This window comes from Nelumbo nucifera, chromosome 4 (genome assembly GCF_055504915.1).
Source record: "Nelumbo nucifera cultivar China Antique chromosome 4, China Antique-T2T, whole genome shotgun sequence".
Taxonomy (NCBI): Eukaryota; Viridiplantae; Streptophyta; class Magnoliopsida; order Proteales; family Nelumbonaceae; genus Nelumbo; species Nelumbo nucifera.
Window position 1 is genome coordinate 39,576,293 of NC_142652.1, and position 15,030 is coordinate 39,591,322.

General features: G+C 39.0%; 1 long non-coding RNA gene across 3 annotated transcripts; it reads right to left on the reverse strand.

The window, feature by feature from the left end:
• Positions 1-4,187: 4,187 nt before the first annotated feature.
• LOC104607237 (uncharacterized) lies at positions 4,188-5,953 on the reverse strand. 3 transcript variants are annotated; one of them, XR_016068559.1, is made up of 4 exons: positions 5,755-5,953; positions 5,042-5,217; positions 4,752-4,944; positions 4,188-4,652 (listed from the first exon to the last, which is right to left on the reverse strand). It is a non-coding gene; the product is annotated as an uncharacterized LOC104607237 (long non-coding RNA). The 3 variants fall into 3 exon arrangements; XR_016068558.1 differs by having other exon boundaries at positions 5,042-5,197; positions 5,755-5,952; XR_736921.2 differs by having other exon boundaries at positions 5,042-5,952.
• Positions 5,954-15,030: the final 9,077 nt, after the last annotated feature.

Genomic DNA, 15,030 nt, shown 5'->3' on the forward strand with positions numbered 1-15,030 from the left:
GTATTGGGCCTAAGGCTTGAGTTCAGTCCAAGTTCGAGGTCAAGCCTGAAATGTCCAATTTGGTCCCAACTGTTATGGTCCCGCACGTAGGATCCCGTCACGGGTCGGTTCACGGTGCGAAAGCCCTGTTTTTCCTGGCGCCTTCCCTTGCGTGCAGACCCTATTGTGGCAGTCGCGTGGGTGATTTGTCCAAGAGATCACCCAAACTCTCCTAATGGGTGATTTGTCCAAGAGATCACCCAAACTCTCCTTACTCTCTTTCTTGACTGCGAAAAACTGAATGCTTTATTTCAATTCGAGCTGCTTAAATAGGAGATTACAGAAGAGAATTCCTTGTTGGATTCGGCTAGACTAGGGTAATCCAACTCAAACTAAAACTCCTAATTTCCTACTCAAACTAAAACTCATAACTCTTACTTAAGAAGATAAAATAAGATAAGGATAAGGGATAAGAGATAAGATAGGGATAAGGGATAAGGGATAAGATAAGCTGGCGGTGAGTTGGCTTGACGTGTCCAGATAAGGGTGGGCCCACCCCTATGAGCTATCGTGTGGGTGCCGCTCTGCTGCTGCTGCTGGGTGCGTGCGTGTGGCTCATGGTGCCGCTGCCGCGCAGTGCGTGCACGCGACTCATGGTGCCGCTGCCGTGCGGTGCCAGGCGTGTGTGCGGTGCATGCTGCTGTGCAGTGCGTGCGGTGTGCGCTACTGCCTGGCGGTGCGTGCTGCTGTGCGGCGCTGCCAGGCGATGCCTGCTGCTGTGCGGCCTGCTGTGCGTGCTGCTGCCTATGACTGCGCCGCAGTGCGCTGCCGGATGGTGTGACCATAACACCAACCCACACTAAATTTGATGTACTTAGGTTCGGCTCTAGCCTAGCCAGGCTTGATTAGTCAATTTCCCCATACTAAAATTTAATATGAATGTATGTGTATATGCATGCATGTATATATGCAAGGTTTGTGCATGTATGAATATGTATACATGCAAATGTGTGTGTGTCTGTGTACATATTCGGTCTAAACTCAGTTCATGGTAAGGTCGAGCTGAGTTTGATCTACCTAAGAACAAGGCTTAGGCCCAGCCTGGAAAATAAAAAACCTAAACTTTTGGGCCCAAGCCTAGCATGAGGACTGAAAACCTAATCCCAACTTGTATAAAATTGTGGGCCAGGTCAGTTCGGTTCAACCTGGGCCCATACAAGTTATATGCCTACATTTTGCTACTTGAGAGCCTAGGGCTTCAACTTTGATTGAACTGTATTGATTGAGCTGTATTGGTTGAGCCACTTTGAAGAAGCTACTCAAACTAACTTCACTGGAAACTTGATTTCTTAGATGAGTTAAAGTATATTTGGGCTTTCCAGGTTTTCATCAAAATTTGAAATTTCTCACAATTTAACAATAGTTATTGAAAATTCTCAGAAATTATAGGGAATTCACATAAATTATAGAAAGTTACCAAAACATATCAGTTAATTATAGGACACTTGCAAAATTGCAGAACATTACCATAAATTATAGGAAATTCCATTCAAATCCTTTTTCATCATATTGGGTATTGGGCTTTCTCATGCATTGCTTGAGGCCCAACTAGTATATACATATTCATGAGTTGACAGGCAAAGTTTAAAGTATCTAAAATGTTGAGTGAGTGTATCGAAAAGGCAAATTTAAGAGACGTATCAGGATACACCTTGGATACACATGGATACGGACAAAAAATCAAGATACACATGAAAACATTATAGATACTCCAATAAATCATTAAAATACATCAATAACATTAAATATAGACCAAAATGAGTTATTTATACATGAAAACCACATCCTTTAGTGATTTTTATGAAAAATTATATCATAATCAACATATGGAAACATAATGGTATTCTCTAATAAGGTTATAACTACAAAATATAAGCCTAATAATTATTCAAGGAAACATTTTTCTGTAATTTTTTAAACAAGTATTTATTTCTTATTTAAATAATTACTTTATTTTTTATTCCAAAAATTAAAAAATGTAACAACATATAACTCTATGGATGTGATAAATCATTCATAGATTTACATGGTAAAGGTTAGATCACACAAAAAATTAGAAAAAATAAATGTTTTGTACTCTAATAATTAAAAAATAAAAAAAATAAATATTTCAGAAGAAATTTCAATAGATCTATGAATAAAAAAATTAGAAAAGATAAATATTTTTATTCTAAAATTTCAAAAAATTAAAAAATAAATATTTTTTATAATAAAAATTACAAAAAAAGTGAATATTTTACAAGAAATTTCAATATATATATGGAGATGGTAGATCACCCATAGATCTATGACACAATTATTCTTTATGGGTAGATTACACCAAAAATATAAAATTTTCTTTTTTTTGTTATTTTATATTTTTCTGAATTTTCATTAAAAATTACATAGATCTATTTAAAGAACAAAAAATATAGGATTATCAACACAAGGAGACTATATCAATCTATATAGAAGCATTTCCAAGCATCAAAACAAAAAACAAATACAAAATATTGCAACATATTATTAAATAAGTTGAAAAATACCTATTTTTGCAATTTTTGAAAAAATTTGAAAAAACTACAAAAATCTGAGTTTTGGCGGTTCTTTTTGTTTTTTTTTTTAAGATCTTACAACCAAATCATGTATAGGGATGATTTGGTGAGTTTGGGAGAGAAATAAAGCTTTTAGAGAGAATTAGAAGCATTTTTTCTCAAAAGTTTCTAATTTGTTTTTCAGCTATAGAAAAGTCGTCGATACGCCCCTGATACACCCTGATACGCCCCCGATACACCCTTGATACATCCCCAATATGGGTCGGCACGACGAAAAGATATGCTACAAAGGATTTTGTAGTGTTTCCCATACCGCCCCCTTAGAAAGATATGATATGTATCGGCCAATATGGGCCAATGCGTTGCGAAATTTTAAACCTTATTGACAGGTGAATCAACTCATGTGAGAGAATAGCTTATTCAATGGAATTAACTATCCATATATAGAATGAAAGCAAGACTTTCATTCTAACAATTAGGTGACGTGGGAAAATACTCACCATTGAGTAATGAATGAACAAGCATTGTCTCACATGGCCTAATTGTTAGAATGAACTATAAAAGGATAGACAATCATAAGTGTTGAAGACCATGTTATTTAGTGTCATAGGCCGAAAGCCAAGCCCAGCCCAACCTAGTCCGAGCCCATTCAACACTGTATTACATATGGTACACATCATATAATACAAAATATTATAAATAATTAAATTTTTATTATTTAAAGTCATAGGCCCGGATTTCAAAAAAAATGTCAGGCCCAAAGCCACGCCCTATCGGAACCCATACAGACCTAAGCCCAAGCCTGGACTATAACCCTTGTTATAGGTGCTAAGCCCAGCTCATGATCACTGCTATCTATTTGTACAAGTGAATCATTATTGATATTTTTCCTGATGATTTTGATTGCTCAGCATTGATTGTTGTCGCATTGATAAAAAATATCAATAATTTTGTTATCTTCACTGCTTTCTGAAAGACTAGGTGGAAGATGAAACTATAACTTGAACTTGGCAGTTCATAGTTAGAGTTCACCCACAATTAGATTGATCCAAGGTGCCTCATGATGACTCTAGCTCTAAACAAATTTCAATTCTGATGCCACACTAGTTGTCCACCAAATTGAGTCTTTTCTGATATTGCTCATGTTCACAAAAACCAAGTTGAGTCTTCACCATCTTCTGGTTAAGTGACAATGTTGGATCTTCTGTTAGGACTAGTTAATGATGTTCTGTGTCTCAGGTAAAAGCATCTTAGAAATTATTTATATGCACCTTGCTTGGACTTCAAATTATTAAGAAGAGCTGGAAAGGAATGTATGGTTAATGTGGGAGATGTGGATTTGCACTTTGCTTGAATGATCAAGTTGTGCACTTTTAGCTTCCTGGGTCATTTCTTCCGTGTTCATCAATGGAAAAGAAAAGGATAAATTCAGTCACCAGGAAAGGTGTAGTTGTTTTATGAGTTGCATAGATGCATATTAATCAGATTTTAATAATCTTTATCTGCACTATGTTTCTATTGTTCTAAGTTCAACATACTGAGAAGAAGATGTAAAAAAAACTTTCTTTCTAATCAACAAGTTTAACATACTGGTACTTGAAACAAATAGAAAAGTGAGATAACAAGATGAATATTGTCTCTTTTATTTCATGTGTTGCAGAGAGCAGAGGAAACTCTACCATTCCTCAGTTGAACACCCAAGATACACTTATGCCTGAGAAGATCTCATTTTTTATTATATTTTTCATCAAACCATAAGTAGGTCGATTACACAGAGCCAATGTCACTCATATATTGGCATTCTAATGGGGTTTGGAGATAGAGAAGTAGACTTGTTCAACATGTCATATGTGAAGGTACCAAACACAACACGGGAACCAAAAGTGAACTTGGGCAGAACTGGGCAAGGGATGATTTTGTTTGCATCCTTGTCCACGCAGACAGAGATTTCATAAAGCTGACATTTACCATTCTTATAATCAACACTGCAACGAATTGCAGCTGCATCTCCAAGTTCATTGTTAATGGCTTCCTCTACTTCAAACAGACTGTAGTCAGCATAATCTGTAGGAATAATACCTGCATATGCCCATGTTGGAGAATACAGAAATACTTAGATAAGCAAACATCAGAAATCAGAAGCTTATTGTTCATCAATAAAGTGAGGGAGCAAGTCACCATTCTCCCCAAGTATGCTAAGCATATTGGCATCAGATCTAAGTTTCAATGCCCTCTCAAAGTAATCATGTTGACTAAGCCCAGAGCACACTCCATATGTTTTTCATGCACTTTTCCACAAGAATCTCCCATCGTTGCTTGGGCATTTGATGTTAGACCAGTACAAATTAAGTTGATCCAACAGGTCAGAGAGCTGTAAGGATTTTGATGTCCATAGCTTGAGTTAGTTCTGGTGTGGCAAATTCAAAGAGAGTAAAGAGGAATTTGTTGTTAATTGAATATTGTACTACCTCATTTTTGTCAAAAGGACTTCTGCTGCATTTCTTGAGTTGTTTTCCATTCTGGGAGCAGGGAATCAAGCTCCTAATAAAGAAGTCTCGTTCTGGCTCCCCAGTCTTTGGAAGGCAGCATCCTGCTTTGCTCTGCCTGCAATATGATCCTGGCCACTGAAGATTTATAATCCAAACTGAGATAAAATGAATCCACACATAAGATATATCTGACTGTGCAGATCTATAATGATAAAGTGCAAATTTCTTTACTAGTTTAAAAAGATCAACCCAAAAACAGAAATGATAAATATGTAGAACACTGACAGAGAAAACACCTTCTAAGCTTTTACTCGAAATGCTATATAATGTTACTGGTGCTACTTTAGGTTAGTTAATTGTGTGGGTGGTACAAATTTGGATGGACAAGGTAAAGTTGACAAACTTTCATTCATAAATAGTTCTGATTGCATTTTGGGGTCCATTCAAATGGTGCCTGCAATGATGGACAACATATTTGGGTTTTGGAGCTTGCTTGCATTTGCCCATTAATGGTATAACTGTGTTAGAGAATAAAAACTTCTTCAGTGACCTCAACTAACAGCTTAAGCTTTTAGGTTGAAGGGTTCCTTGATAAACTGATAGTGGAATAAGTACTAAAACTAGCAGAATCTGGGGAATTCCTCACTCTTTTTGGGACACAAACTGGCTTTGCAATGAGAGAGAGAGAGAACCTGGAGGACTAAGTAGTAGAAAGCAACTTCTTGGGCATCCAGAGTCTCAACAGCATGAGAGGTGCACAAGAAAATAAGGGCTAAAAGAGCCATGGAAATGTAAAGAATCTTCATATTTTCTTCTCTCTTTTAACATGAAGAAAACACTAGCAACTCAAACAAATTGTAGAACCAGAGAAGAGGAGCTGTTATGAGAACAATCGTAGAATGGCCATCTATTTATACATGCAAAGGCCAGCAAAAAAGTAGATGAGAACTTCAATTATATGCACCATCTCCAAGGAGAAACAAAAAACACGTGGGATGTACTTTTCTTATCATAATTCGCAATCCACAAAACCCTCGGTGAATTTTGATTTCCACCCACATACTAGTTGATTGTTTACCACTTTAATGATACTAGTTGATTGTTTACCACTTTTGATATCCTTAATTAGTAGTATGTATTTCTCTTATAATAAAAATGATTAATCTTGTATTTTTAAGATAAAATTTAACCAGTTGTGATGGAAAACGAACCAGATTTCATCTTGGGCCTGAAGCGTGTTTATGGTTCAGTTTGGTGCGATTTTTAATATGGTTTTAGTCATTTTATCGGGTTTAGTCCAATTATAAAGTTCAAACAACATATATATTTGCATGAATCAAGGTTCTAAATATTGATAGCCTGATACGTCAGTAGGGCATATTGGGCAGTATCGATATATTTTTTTTTACTTTTTTCTTAATTTTATTTTCAAATCCAGTTCAGGGGGCCAATTTAAGGTTACTCCACCCCCTGAACTGGTCAAAACCCCGATGCACCCTCTGTAGGGGCATATCAGGATTCTCCCAATATGATACGTATCAGCTAATTCGGGCTGATACGTGTCGATTTTTTGAACCTTGGCATGAATATTAAATATTTTCTTCTAATTATGATAAAATCATTGAATCATTGTAATAGAAGCTGTTCTACTCCTAATCCTAACATCACTGATCATAAGTTGATTAAACCTCTTCAAGGCTTTGTGAAAATCAACTTCGATACATGGAGAAAATTCAACTTCTTGTTCTGCTCCAGGAATTGTTATCGGGATCACCATGGATCCTTGGTGTATGCTAGAATATTATACCTTTTAATGCTCACCCAGATCTCATCACTCAGTCAAAAGCTCTGTTTGAAAGTCTTCAGTTTGCTTTATATACCGATATTTCTCAAGCTATTTTTGAAGGTGACTGCGCTTCTATTATTAATCTCTTGTTGAATGGCTCTCTCCAACCTCCGTGGAATATCAGTACTCTCATTTCTAACTGTAAGAGTATCTTGGCTCACCTGCCTGATGTCTCAGTTACATATATATTCTCCCAGATCTTCAAATGTTGGGCACCCATACTTTGGTTAGATCTGGCCTCATTTGTTCCACTTGTTATAGTTGGTCTTTTATTCCACCTTTTCCAAAGATTATTTTACAGCGGGATGCAACTGAACATCTTGATCAATGAAGTGCCCATGGACTATTTTCTTAAAAAAAAATAAGTAATTGGTATCAAGGTTCTAAATATTGATACATCCGATATGTCGGTAGGAGTGTATTGGGCAGTATTAATATTTTTAAACTTTTTTTTTATTTTTTTTCAAATTTGGTTTATATGCACCGGTTTAAAGTTCCTCCACCCCTTGAACTGGTCAAAACCCCGATACACCCTTTATAGGAGGCGTATCAGAGTGCTCCTGATATGATATGTATCAGTCAATACGGGCTGATACGGGTCAATTTTTTGAACTTTGATTGGTACATCAATTTAATTAGAATTAAAAAGATTTTTACAGCAAATTGTGATCAATGAAGTGCCCATGGGCCATTTTCTTAAAAAAGAAAAAGTAATTGGTGCATCAATTTAATTAGAATTAAAAAGTTTTTTATGCAAATTATGATTTAGTTTGATTGATTTGATTTGATGATCGTGTAATAAACACCCCCTATTGGGTCCCTCACAAGACGTGGCGTTTTCAACATCTCAAATTGCTGTCACATGTGAATAATAATGCACGTCAAAGTCGGTACGAGTATTGATTTTTAATTTTTCCCAAATATAAGGGTTAGCCTGCCAGGGTGGGACCCGCCATTGAATCATCCGTATAGTGGATTAGATATTTGGTAGAATTACAGTTCAGTCCAGGATTAGAATTTTTAGGCCCAAAGTACAATTGGTGCAGCGCATAGAGCAGGAGATTTTCATATTTTGAATGTTTATAGTTTTACTTTGGAATTTAGAAAACTGCTTCGGGCCTCTCCGCACCTTTCTGTAGATATTTTTCAATTTCTTAACTTGATGTACATAAATATTATTAAAATATTTCTGAAAAATATACAGCAGAATTCTAAAATTACATCCCCCCATAATCTAGTAATAACCCTCCTTATAAACTACATCCTGCCCATGGATTTAGCATCAATCCACCATTAGGATTCATCTCACCTGTGCCCTGGGGCTAATAATTCTGAGGTGGGCTGAACAATCATTCCCCTTTAAAATTTCCATCAAAATGTCATATTTTCTAAAGGAAGGACAATTTAGTTGTCATAAGGTTCTATAATCTCTTTAATGAACAAATTAGAGTTTGACAATTGTTTTATTTTTAGGGTAACATACAAAAACTTTCTCTCAAGTTTCTAACAATCATAAAAACCTCCTCTATAGTCTTATTTTAATAAATACCTCTCCTAAACTTTTGAGAAACTCGACAAAAACCTTCCTTTAGTTACTTTCCAAGAAGAAAAACATTAGACCAATGCACTTTTTTTTCCAAATACCCATTCTACCCTTATGAATGATTTTACATACAGTAACCCCATTTTAACTCAACAAAAGCCTCCTTTTGATACGCATGCCTCACGCATTTGCACATTTAGTTTTTTAATTCTCTCCATTCACACCACCAAGACCTGCTAGTTTGGCTCCTCTTTCCTCTGGGTCTGGGATTTTATACATTATCTTCTTATGGATTGAATTGAGAAGGATGACGAGCTCTCACTCTCTCACTCACTGATTGACTCACTCACTCACTCTCTCTCTCTCTCAGACACAACAAAGAGTCTCGACTCATTGCTCTCTTCTAGAGTGAGGAAGGAAAAAAAACATCTTTTTCCCTGTGATTCAATGAAAAATAACAAAATAAAAAATGAAAAGGAAAACTGCAGAGGAAAAAATCTTGGTTTTTCTAGTCTTTTTCCATATCTCTACCCCGTAACAACTAGCAACCGACCCTGTTCTGCCCATGCTATAAAATCGTAGATCCTGTTGTTGTATTACACGTTTTAAATTTATGATGTGTTTGGTTTGAAGGAAAAAGTAAAAAAATCTATACAAATCTTGTATAGGTTTCCCTATATTTCCCTTCCTTTTCCTACTTTTTCTTTCAAATCAAACATAACCTTAACAGAAAGCCCCCACAACACCAAATTGAGATTTTTCAAATTTAGAAGTTTGAACTTCGAAGTTTCACCCATCTCACTGTCATAGTATACCCATCCTACAACACCAAGGCATTCCCATTGTTTTTCTTTTCTTTTAAATATCTAACTACAAGTTTATAATCAAGATGAATTCGAATTCATTTTCTTATCTTTGATAATTAAAATATTAATTATGGGTTGTCGTAACATGATCAGCTACTTGAAAGTCAAAAGAGTTGGAAAACTCAGCTATAACTAAACATATTTTCTTGGGTGTTGTTTTAGTGTCCGTCTTCAAAGACTACATGTAGTTGTAGTCATTATTTCTCCTGGTAATTAAAACTGAACCCCGTTTCATAATTCTCTTTGACTCTCAAACAAGTTACCTTAGCTTTCCTGTTTTCGTTTTTCAGCTTGTCAGCTTCATATATAGACTTGTTCATGGGTCGGGCTTTCACTCTTCATTAATAGGATTTTTTCATGCCCGACCAACGGGCCTTCAACTTAGACCCAAACCTGACCCTCATAAAAAGCCCGAAGCCTGGGCCCGAGCCTGAAGTCCAACCTAACAATAGAAGGAAAATAAATTAATTTAAACTTGATTAAGCAACAGCAAAAACTCAAAAAAAAAAAAGCAAAGTTCAGACTTCCTTATATCAGAACAGAGAGAAAGAGAGAGAGAGGACCTGGTCACTTGCTAGCTGCCACTACTAGCCTAGTTTGTCGCCGTCAGAGAATGATAAAAACAATGAGAGACGAGAGGATCTAGTTGTTAGCTCGCTACTACCTAAGTTCGTCGGAGAAGGTAAAGTTAAAAAAAGGTTGCCGCCTACCATTACTAGCTTATGCTTGACAGTGACTTGCCAGAGATTGCTAGTTTATTGGTGGTGCCGGTGCCTGAGTTCGCTGGAAAAGGTAAAGTAAAAAAAAAAAAGATTGCCAACTGCTGCTGCTAGCTTATGCTTGACGCTGACTTGCCAGAGATTGTTAGTTCATTGGTAGCACCGGTGGTTGTTACTTGCTAGTTACCATTGGTTCGTTGAGTTATAGACTAAGACTCAGAGAGTGAGAAGTGAGATCGATGAAAAGAGGGAAATGGTTACTTTGGATTTATAAATTATAAAAAATAATTATATATTTTATATTATATAAAAAGATGAGCCGAACTTTTTTGACAAATCCCAAACCTATTCCAAAAAACAATCAAGCCGAACTTTTAGGCCCAAAGTCATGCCCGCAGGCTAAAAAGTAAAAAACATATCCAAACCTGTCCGGGGACCAGGCCGGGCCGTTTAGATACCCAGCCCATGAATGGGTACATATGTATGTTGTCAATCATAAGAAGAGTCTCATCACTGTTAAGGGGTCCACGACTATTATAAACACATAACAGGAAACTAAAAATATATATTACTGTATTTTCTCAACATTGGGTCTCTGTCACGGTATGTGACAGATGGAAGTCACTGAGATTCGGCTTGTTGACGTTGAACTACATGGAAGTCACTGAATTTTGGCTTGGTAAAGAACATTAATGAATGACGAAGCATCCTCTGCAATAGCAGTCTCGGCAACAGCCTCCAATCTCTTAGAATCGCTACAATAGGCAGTCATTTTGGACACTTTTTCTGAAGTTTACAATTATAAACACACTTTAAAATTGCTAGAACACTGGAGTTCAAATCTGCCCCCACGGAATGCATCCCAAAAACTTCCCATATCATATTTCAATTGTGTATTGGAAGTATCTTCCAGTAACAAGTAGGAAAGATGTTCTCAATATATACTAAGAAGTGTAAATTGCCTTACGTTAAACCTCTTGACCAAAGGTTTTCTACTAAAAAAGGTTTTTTAATGCTTATAGTGTGACTTGAACCTAAATCAATTAATGATAATGCTAAATCTTTAAAAATTAAAAGAATAATATTTAAAATTAGCATTTTATAACTAAATGAAATAAACCATTTATCAAATCCAAATTTACATCAAATGATGATTTTAATCTCAAAAAATTTATACAAATAAAATATTAATAATAGAATAATTATCTTAGTACCTAAAATTTATAAATTTGTGCATGATATATAATATAATAAATTAATAGGTTCATACTAATGCATCATGGGCATCGAATATCAAATACCCTAAAGTCAAAATCCGAACCCATCCCAAACCCTATAGGGTTTTAATCTAAAATCACAAACCTTATAGGTTTTGATAAATGGGTCCTATTAGGATCGGGATAGATTAGATACCAAAAAATAAGAGAGTAAACGTTGGTATATAGAGGGAAGAGATAAAAGAGTAAAGGTTATGCCACGTTTTAGTTGGACGGATATATAGAGGCAGGAACAGAGCTTTGATAATATGTATTGCGAGATAACAATTAGTTAGAGGCAATTTTGTAAAAAAAAAAATTCTTATGGGAAGATGATGGAAGGAAAGTTTTTGTTTATCTTTTGGTAAAAGTTTAAGGGAGATTTTTATTAAGGTAAAATTAAAGAGGAGGTTCTTATGATTGTGTTTTTGTATTTTACCCTAGCCCATTCCCCATATCCATCACCCTCACCAACCGTGGTGGGGGCGGGGATTGGATTTCATGCTGTTGTAGGACTTGAACAGGATTAAGAATCAGAAGATACATGGGATAATGGGAATTCAGATATGCTCCCCCACAAGGCACGCCCCGCAAGATCGTACAAGAAAGCAAATATCTTCCTTACTTATAATTACGAACATTTCCTATATTTTTTATAGTCCGATCATCAACCCCGAATGCGGAGTGTTACAATACTCTGAACTCTGCTGCAACGAGCCAAACTCCTTTCTAAGGAGCCAGTTGATACTTGTTTACTTTCAGATATTATTTTGGTGGTTTAATTATGGAGATTTGCAAAGGAAGACACCATAGTCAAGCTCTAAGCCTCTAATTATTATTATTATTATTATTACGGTTATGAATGGTGAAGTTCCCATGAAAGCTGAAGTTTGGGTCAAACCATTCTTGCTACGTACGTAGTATTGTGTGAAAACAATTTATAAGGGCAATTTTTTTGCCCTGAATATAATATTTGTATAAAATAACTAAAATAAGGTAAATTTTTTTAAAAAATATCAAAAAAAAGGTAATGATGCTGTTCATCACCTTTCTCTACCCTTCGTTCTTTTTTTCTTGCACGAAACTAGCAGAACCCCCAGAATCAACAATCCCGGCCGGAAGACATCTTGGCTGGAGCTGTCATGGGATGATGAATGGTCAGAAGAAACGGCAGCTGTCGACGACGAAGGGAGAGGGTGAACGAGGATGGAGACCTTCATGCCGTTATAGCAACCGTTGGGGCAGATGAAGTAATAACGTTTCGCCTTGTCAAGCGGGATGAAGTCTGATGAAGGATGATTTGACCCAACCTATGAAACGGCGACACGTGGACACTGACTCAGTGTAAGCGACAGCTCAACATAGTGGTTCAGTACAAATAAGTAACGGGCCCATAGAGCATCTCGCTACATCGTAGCACGCAAAAGGAGGAGCTCGCCACAACGCGAGCTCTAGGTTCCCCGAGCTACCTCTAAAGGGACATTCCGAGGCAACTTTAACTTGCGAGCTAAGAAAACCAGCTCGCCCGAGCTCCCAAACAGACAAGTCATCATGAGGACCAATTCTACTAAGGGTACTCTTGAAGTATTCCAAGCTCGCTACAAAGTAGCTCGCGAATGGGCCGCACGAGGATTCCTCGGGAAGCTTCTATTTAACAGGTCGTACCAGTCAGACTGCGCCACGTCCCTTACTGACGGCGCAGCCCCTATCCTTTCGATAGTCTGCACCCACGTCTCTCAATAGGCGGAGGCGTGCCTGTCACTTTGGAGACGTGCCACTCACCCGGGCGAGGAATACGTCACAACGGCCACCTACGCAGCCCTAGCAGGTAACGGCTGTGGCAGGGGCCCAATGGCGGTTATGCCCGATCTCGCAAGAGCGCCCCTATAAAAGCCCTCAGGGCAGAAGAGAAAAAGATCTTGAATCTCTCGAATATAGTGATAAAGTGCGACCTCCACTCTTAGCCTTCGTTCTTTCTTTGCTTCCTGTACACTGTACTAACTTAAGCATCGGAGTATTCCCACCGGGTAGTATCCCCGGGAATCCTTCCTTTCATCTTCTCAGGTGTCGTCCGTTGCCAACAAGGAGCCAGTCAGCATCCAGCTAGGAGTGCCTGGATCATGCCCCATCATTTGGCGCCGTTTGTGGGAAACGCTTCAAAAGGCCTTTCTCTCTAAACTCTTTCAGTTCTTTCCCTCTTCGAAACAATCCAACGCTCATGGCTTCCTCCAGCAACGTCGGACGAAGCACGGAAATGGATAACTCTAGGGAGCAACCCCAGCTTCCTACTGTTTGTATCGGACAGTTCATCGTCCCCCTCTCAACGGATGGAATCCCCAGCTTGAACGTGCCGATCACAATGGCACCTGTCGTTGCCCCACTCCCTGCTACAGTCGAAACGACATTCACCGAACCTTCGATCGTGCCCCCAGCGGCCAACCTGAACCAGCTGGAGGACCTGATGCAGTGCATGAGGGCCATGTAGGCTCAAATGCAACAGTTCCAACAACTTCAGCTCAATCAACAGCATTTACTACACCAGGTCTCCCAGTATCAGTATCAGCAGCAGTTCCCCCAGCTGCCCCAACCTCAGCTTCAGCAACCACAGCTCCCGCCTCAATGCCCAGCCTCACAGCAAGCCAGGTCTCGCCACTAGAGCGAGCACTTCAGCCGAGGAGAGGCCTCTCAAAATCTCCCAAAAAATCAGCCCCCCCCCCCCCCCCCCCCCCCCGCGACAGACAGGAGAGACCGGCTACCCCGATTTCGCCGCAGGCAGACAGGTCAGGAGGACCTCGGATCGGTAGGTCTACATCACCTCGATAGTCGAAGTTCGGAACCCCAATCCTTGAAAACTGGTTCGAGATCCTGGCAGCAGACTCCAAGCAGGACCTCTCTGTCCACAGCCATCACCAGCAGACCGGGCTACTCCCTGTGCAAACCATTCTGGACAGCGCGGAGGTGAGCAGTATGAACGCCGAGCCCATTAAGAAGCAGAGATGCCGCCACTGAGCTCGTCGATCTGTCACCCGCGATTTGCCCGAGCTCATGGGCAAAGAAGAGGTAAGCTCGGCCAAAGCCAAAGCTCCCCTCCTCGGTTCTGTCCCCCCTATCCTCCGAACTCCTGGCAGTCCCGATGCCCAAGGATTTCAAGCTCCCCCCTCTTGACAAGTATGATGGATCGTTCGACCCGAATGATCATCTAGATGTCTTTCAGTCACAGATGCACTTGGCGCGAGCCAGTGAGTTGTGCATGTGTGTGGCCTTTTCCACCACTTTCAAGGGAGCAGCCTGCACGTGGTACCGAAACTTGGCACCCGGGTCGATAGGAAGTTCGGCGCAGTTCGCACAAGCCTTCACGTCTCACTTCGTCACCAGCAAACGGTACCTGCGAACTAAAGAAAGCATTTCCAATGTAGTACAAAGAGAGGGAGAGTCCATCCGGAGCTATATCAAGCGGTTGAACGACACTTGTATGCAGATACCGCGCCTGGACCCCGCCATACGCCTTACAGCAGCCAAGAAGGGTGTGACGCACAAAGAGTTCAAGTGGCACATGGTCGTCAACCAACCCACGACCATAACCGAGTTTCTAAAACTTGCGGATAAGTTCATAGCCACCGAAGAGGAGATCAACCAGAAGGGCGAGGGCGCACACAAAAAAAGAAAAAGAGAAGGAGAGCCTTCCAGTCAAGGGGACACCCGAAGGAAAAAGGAAACAGTTCGGGGGGCAAAGCCGAG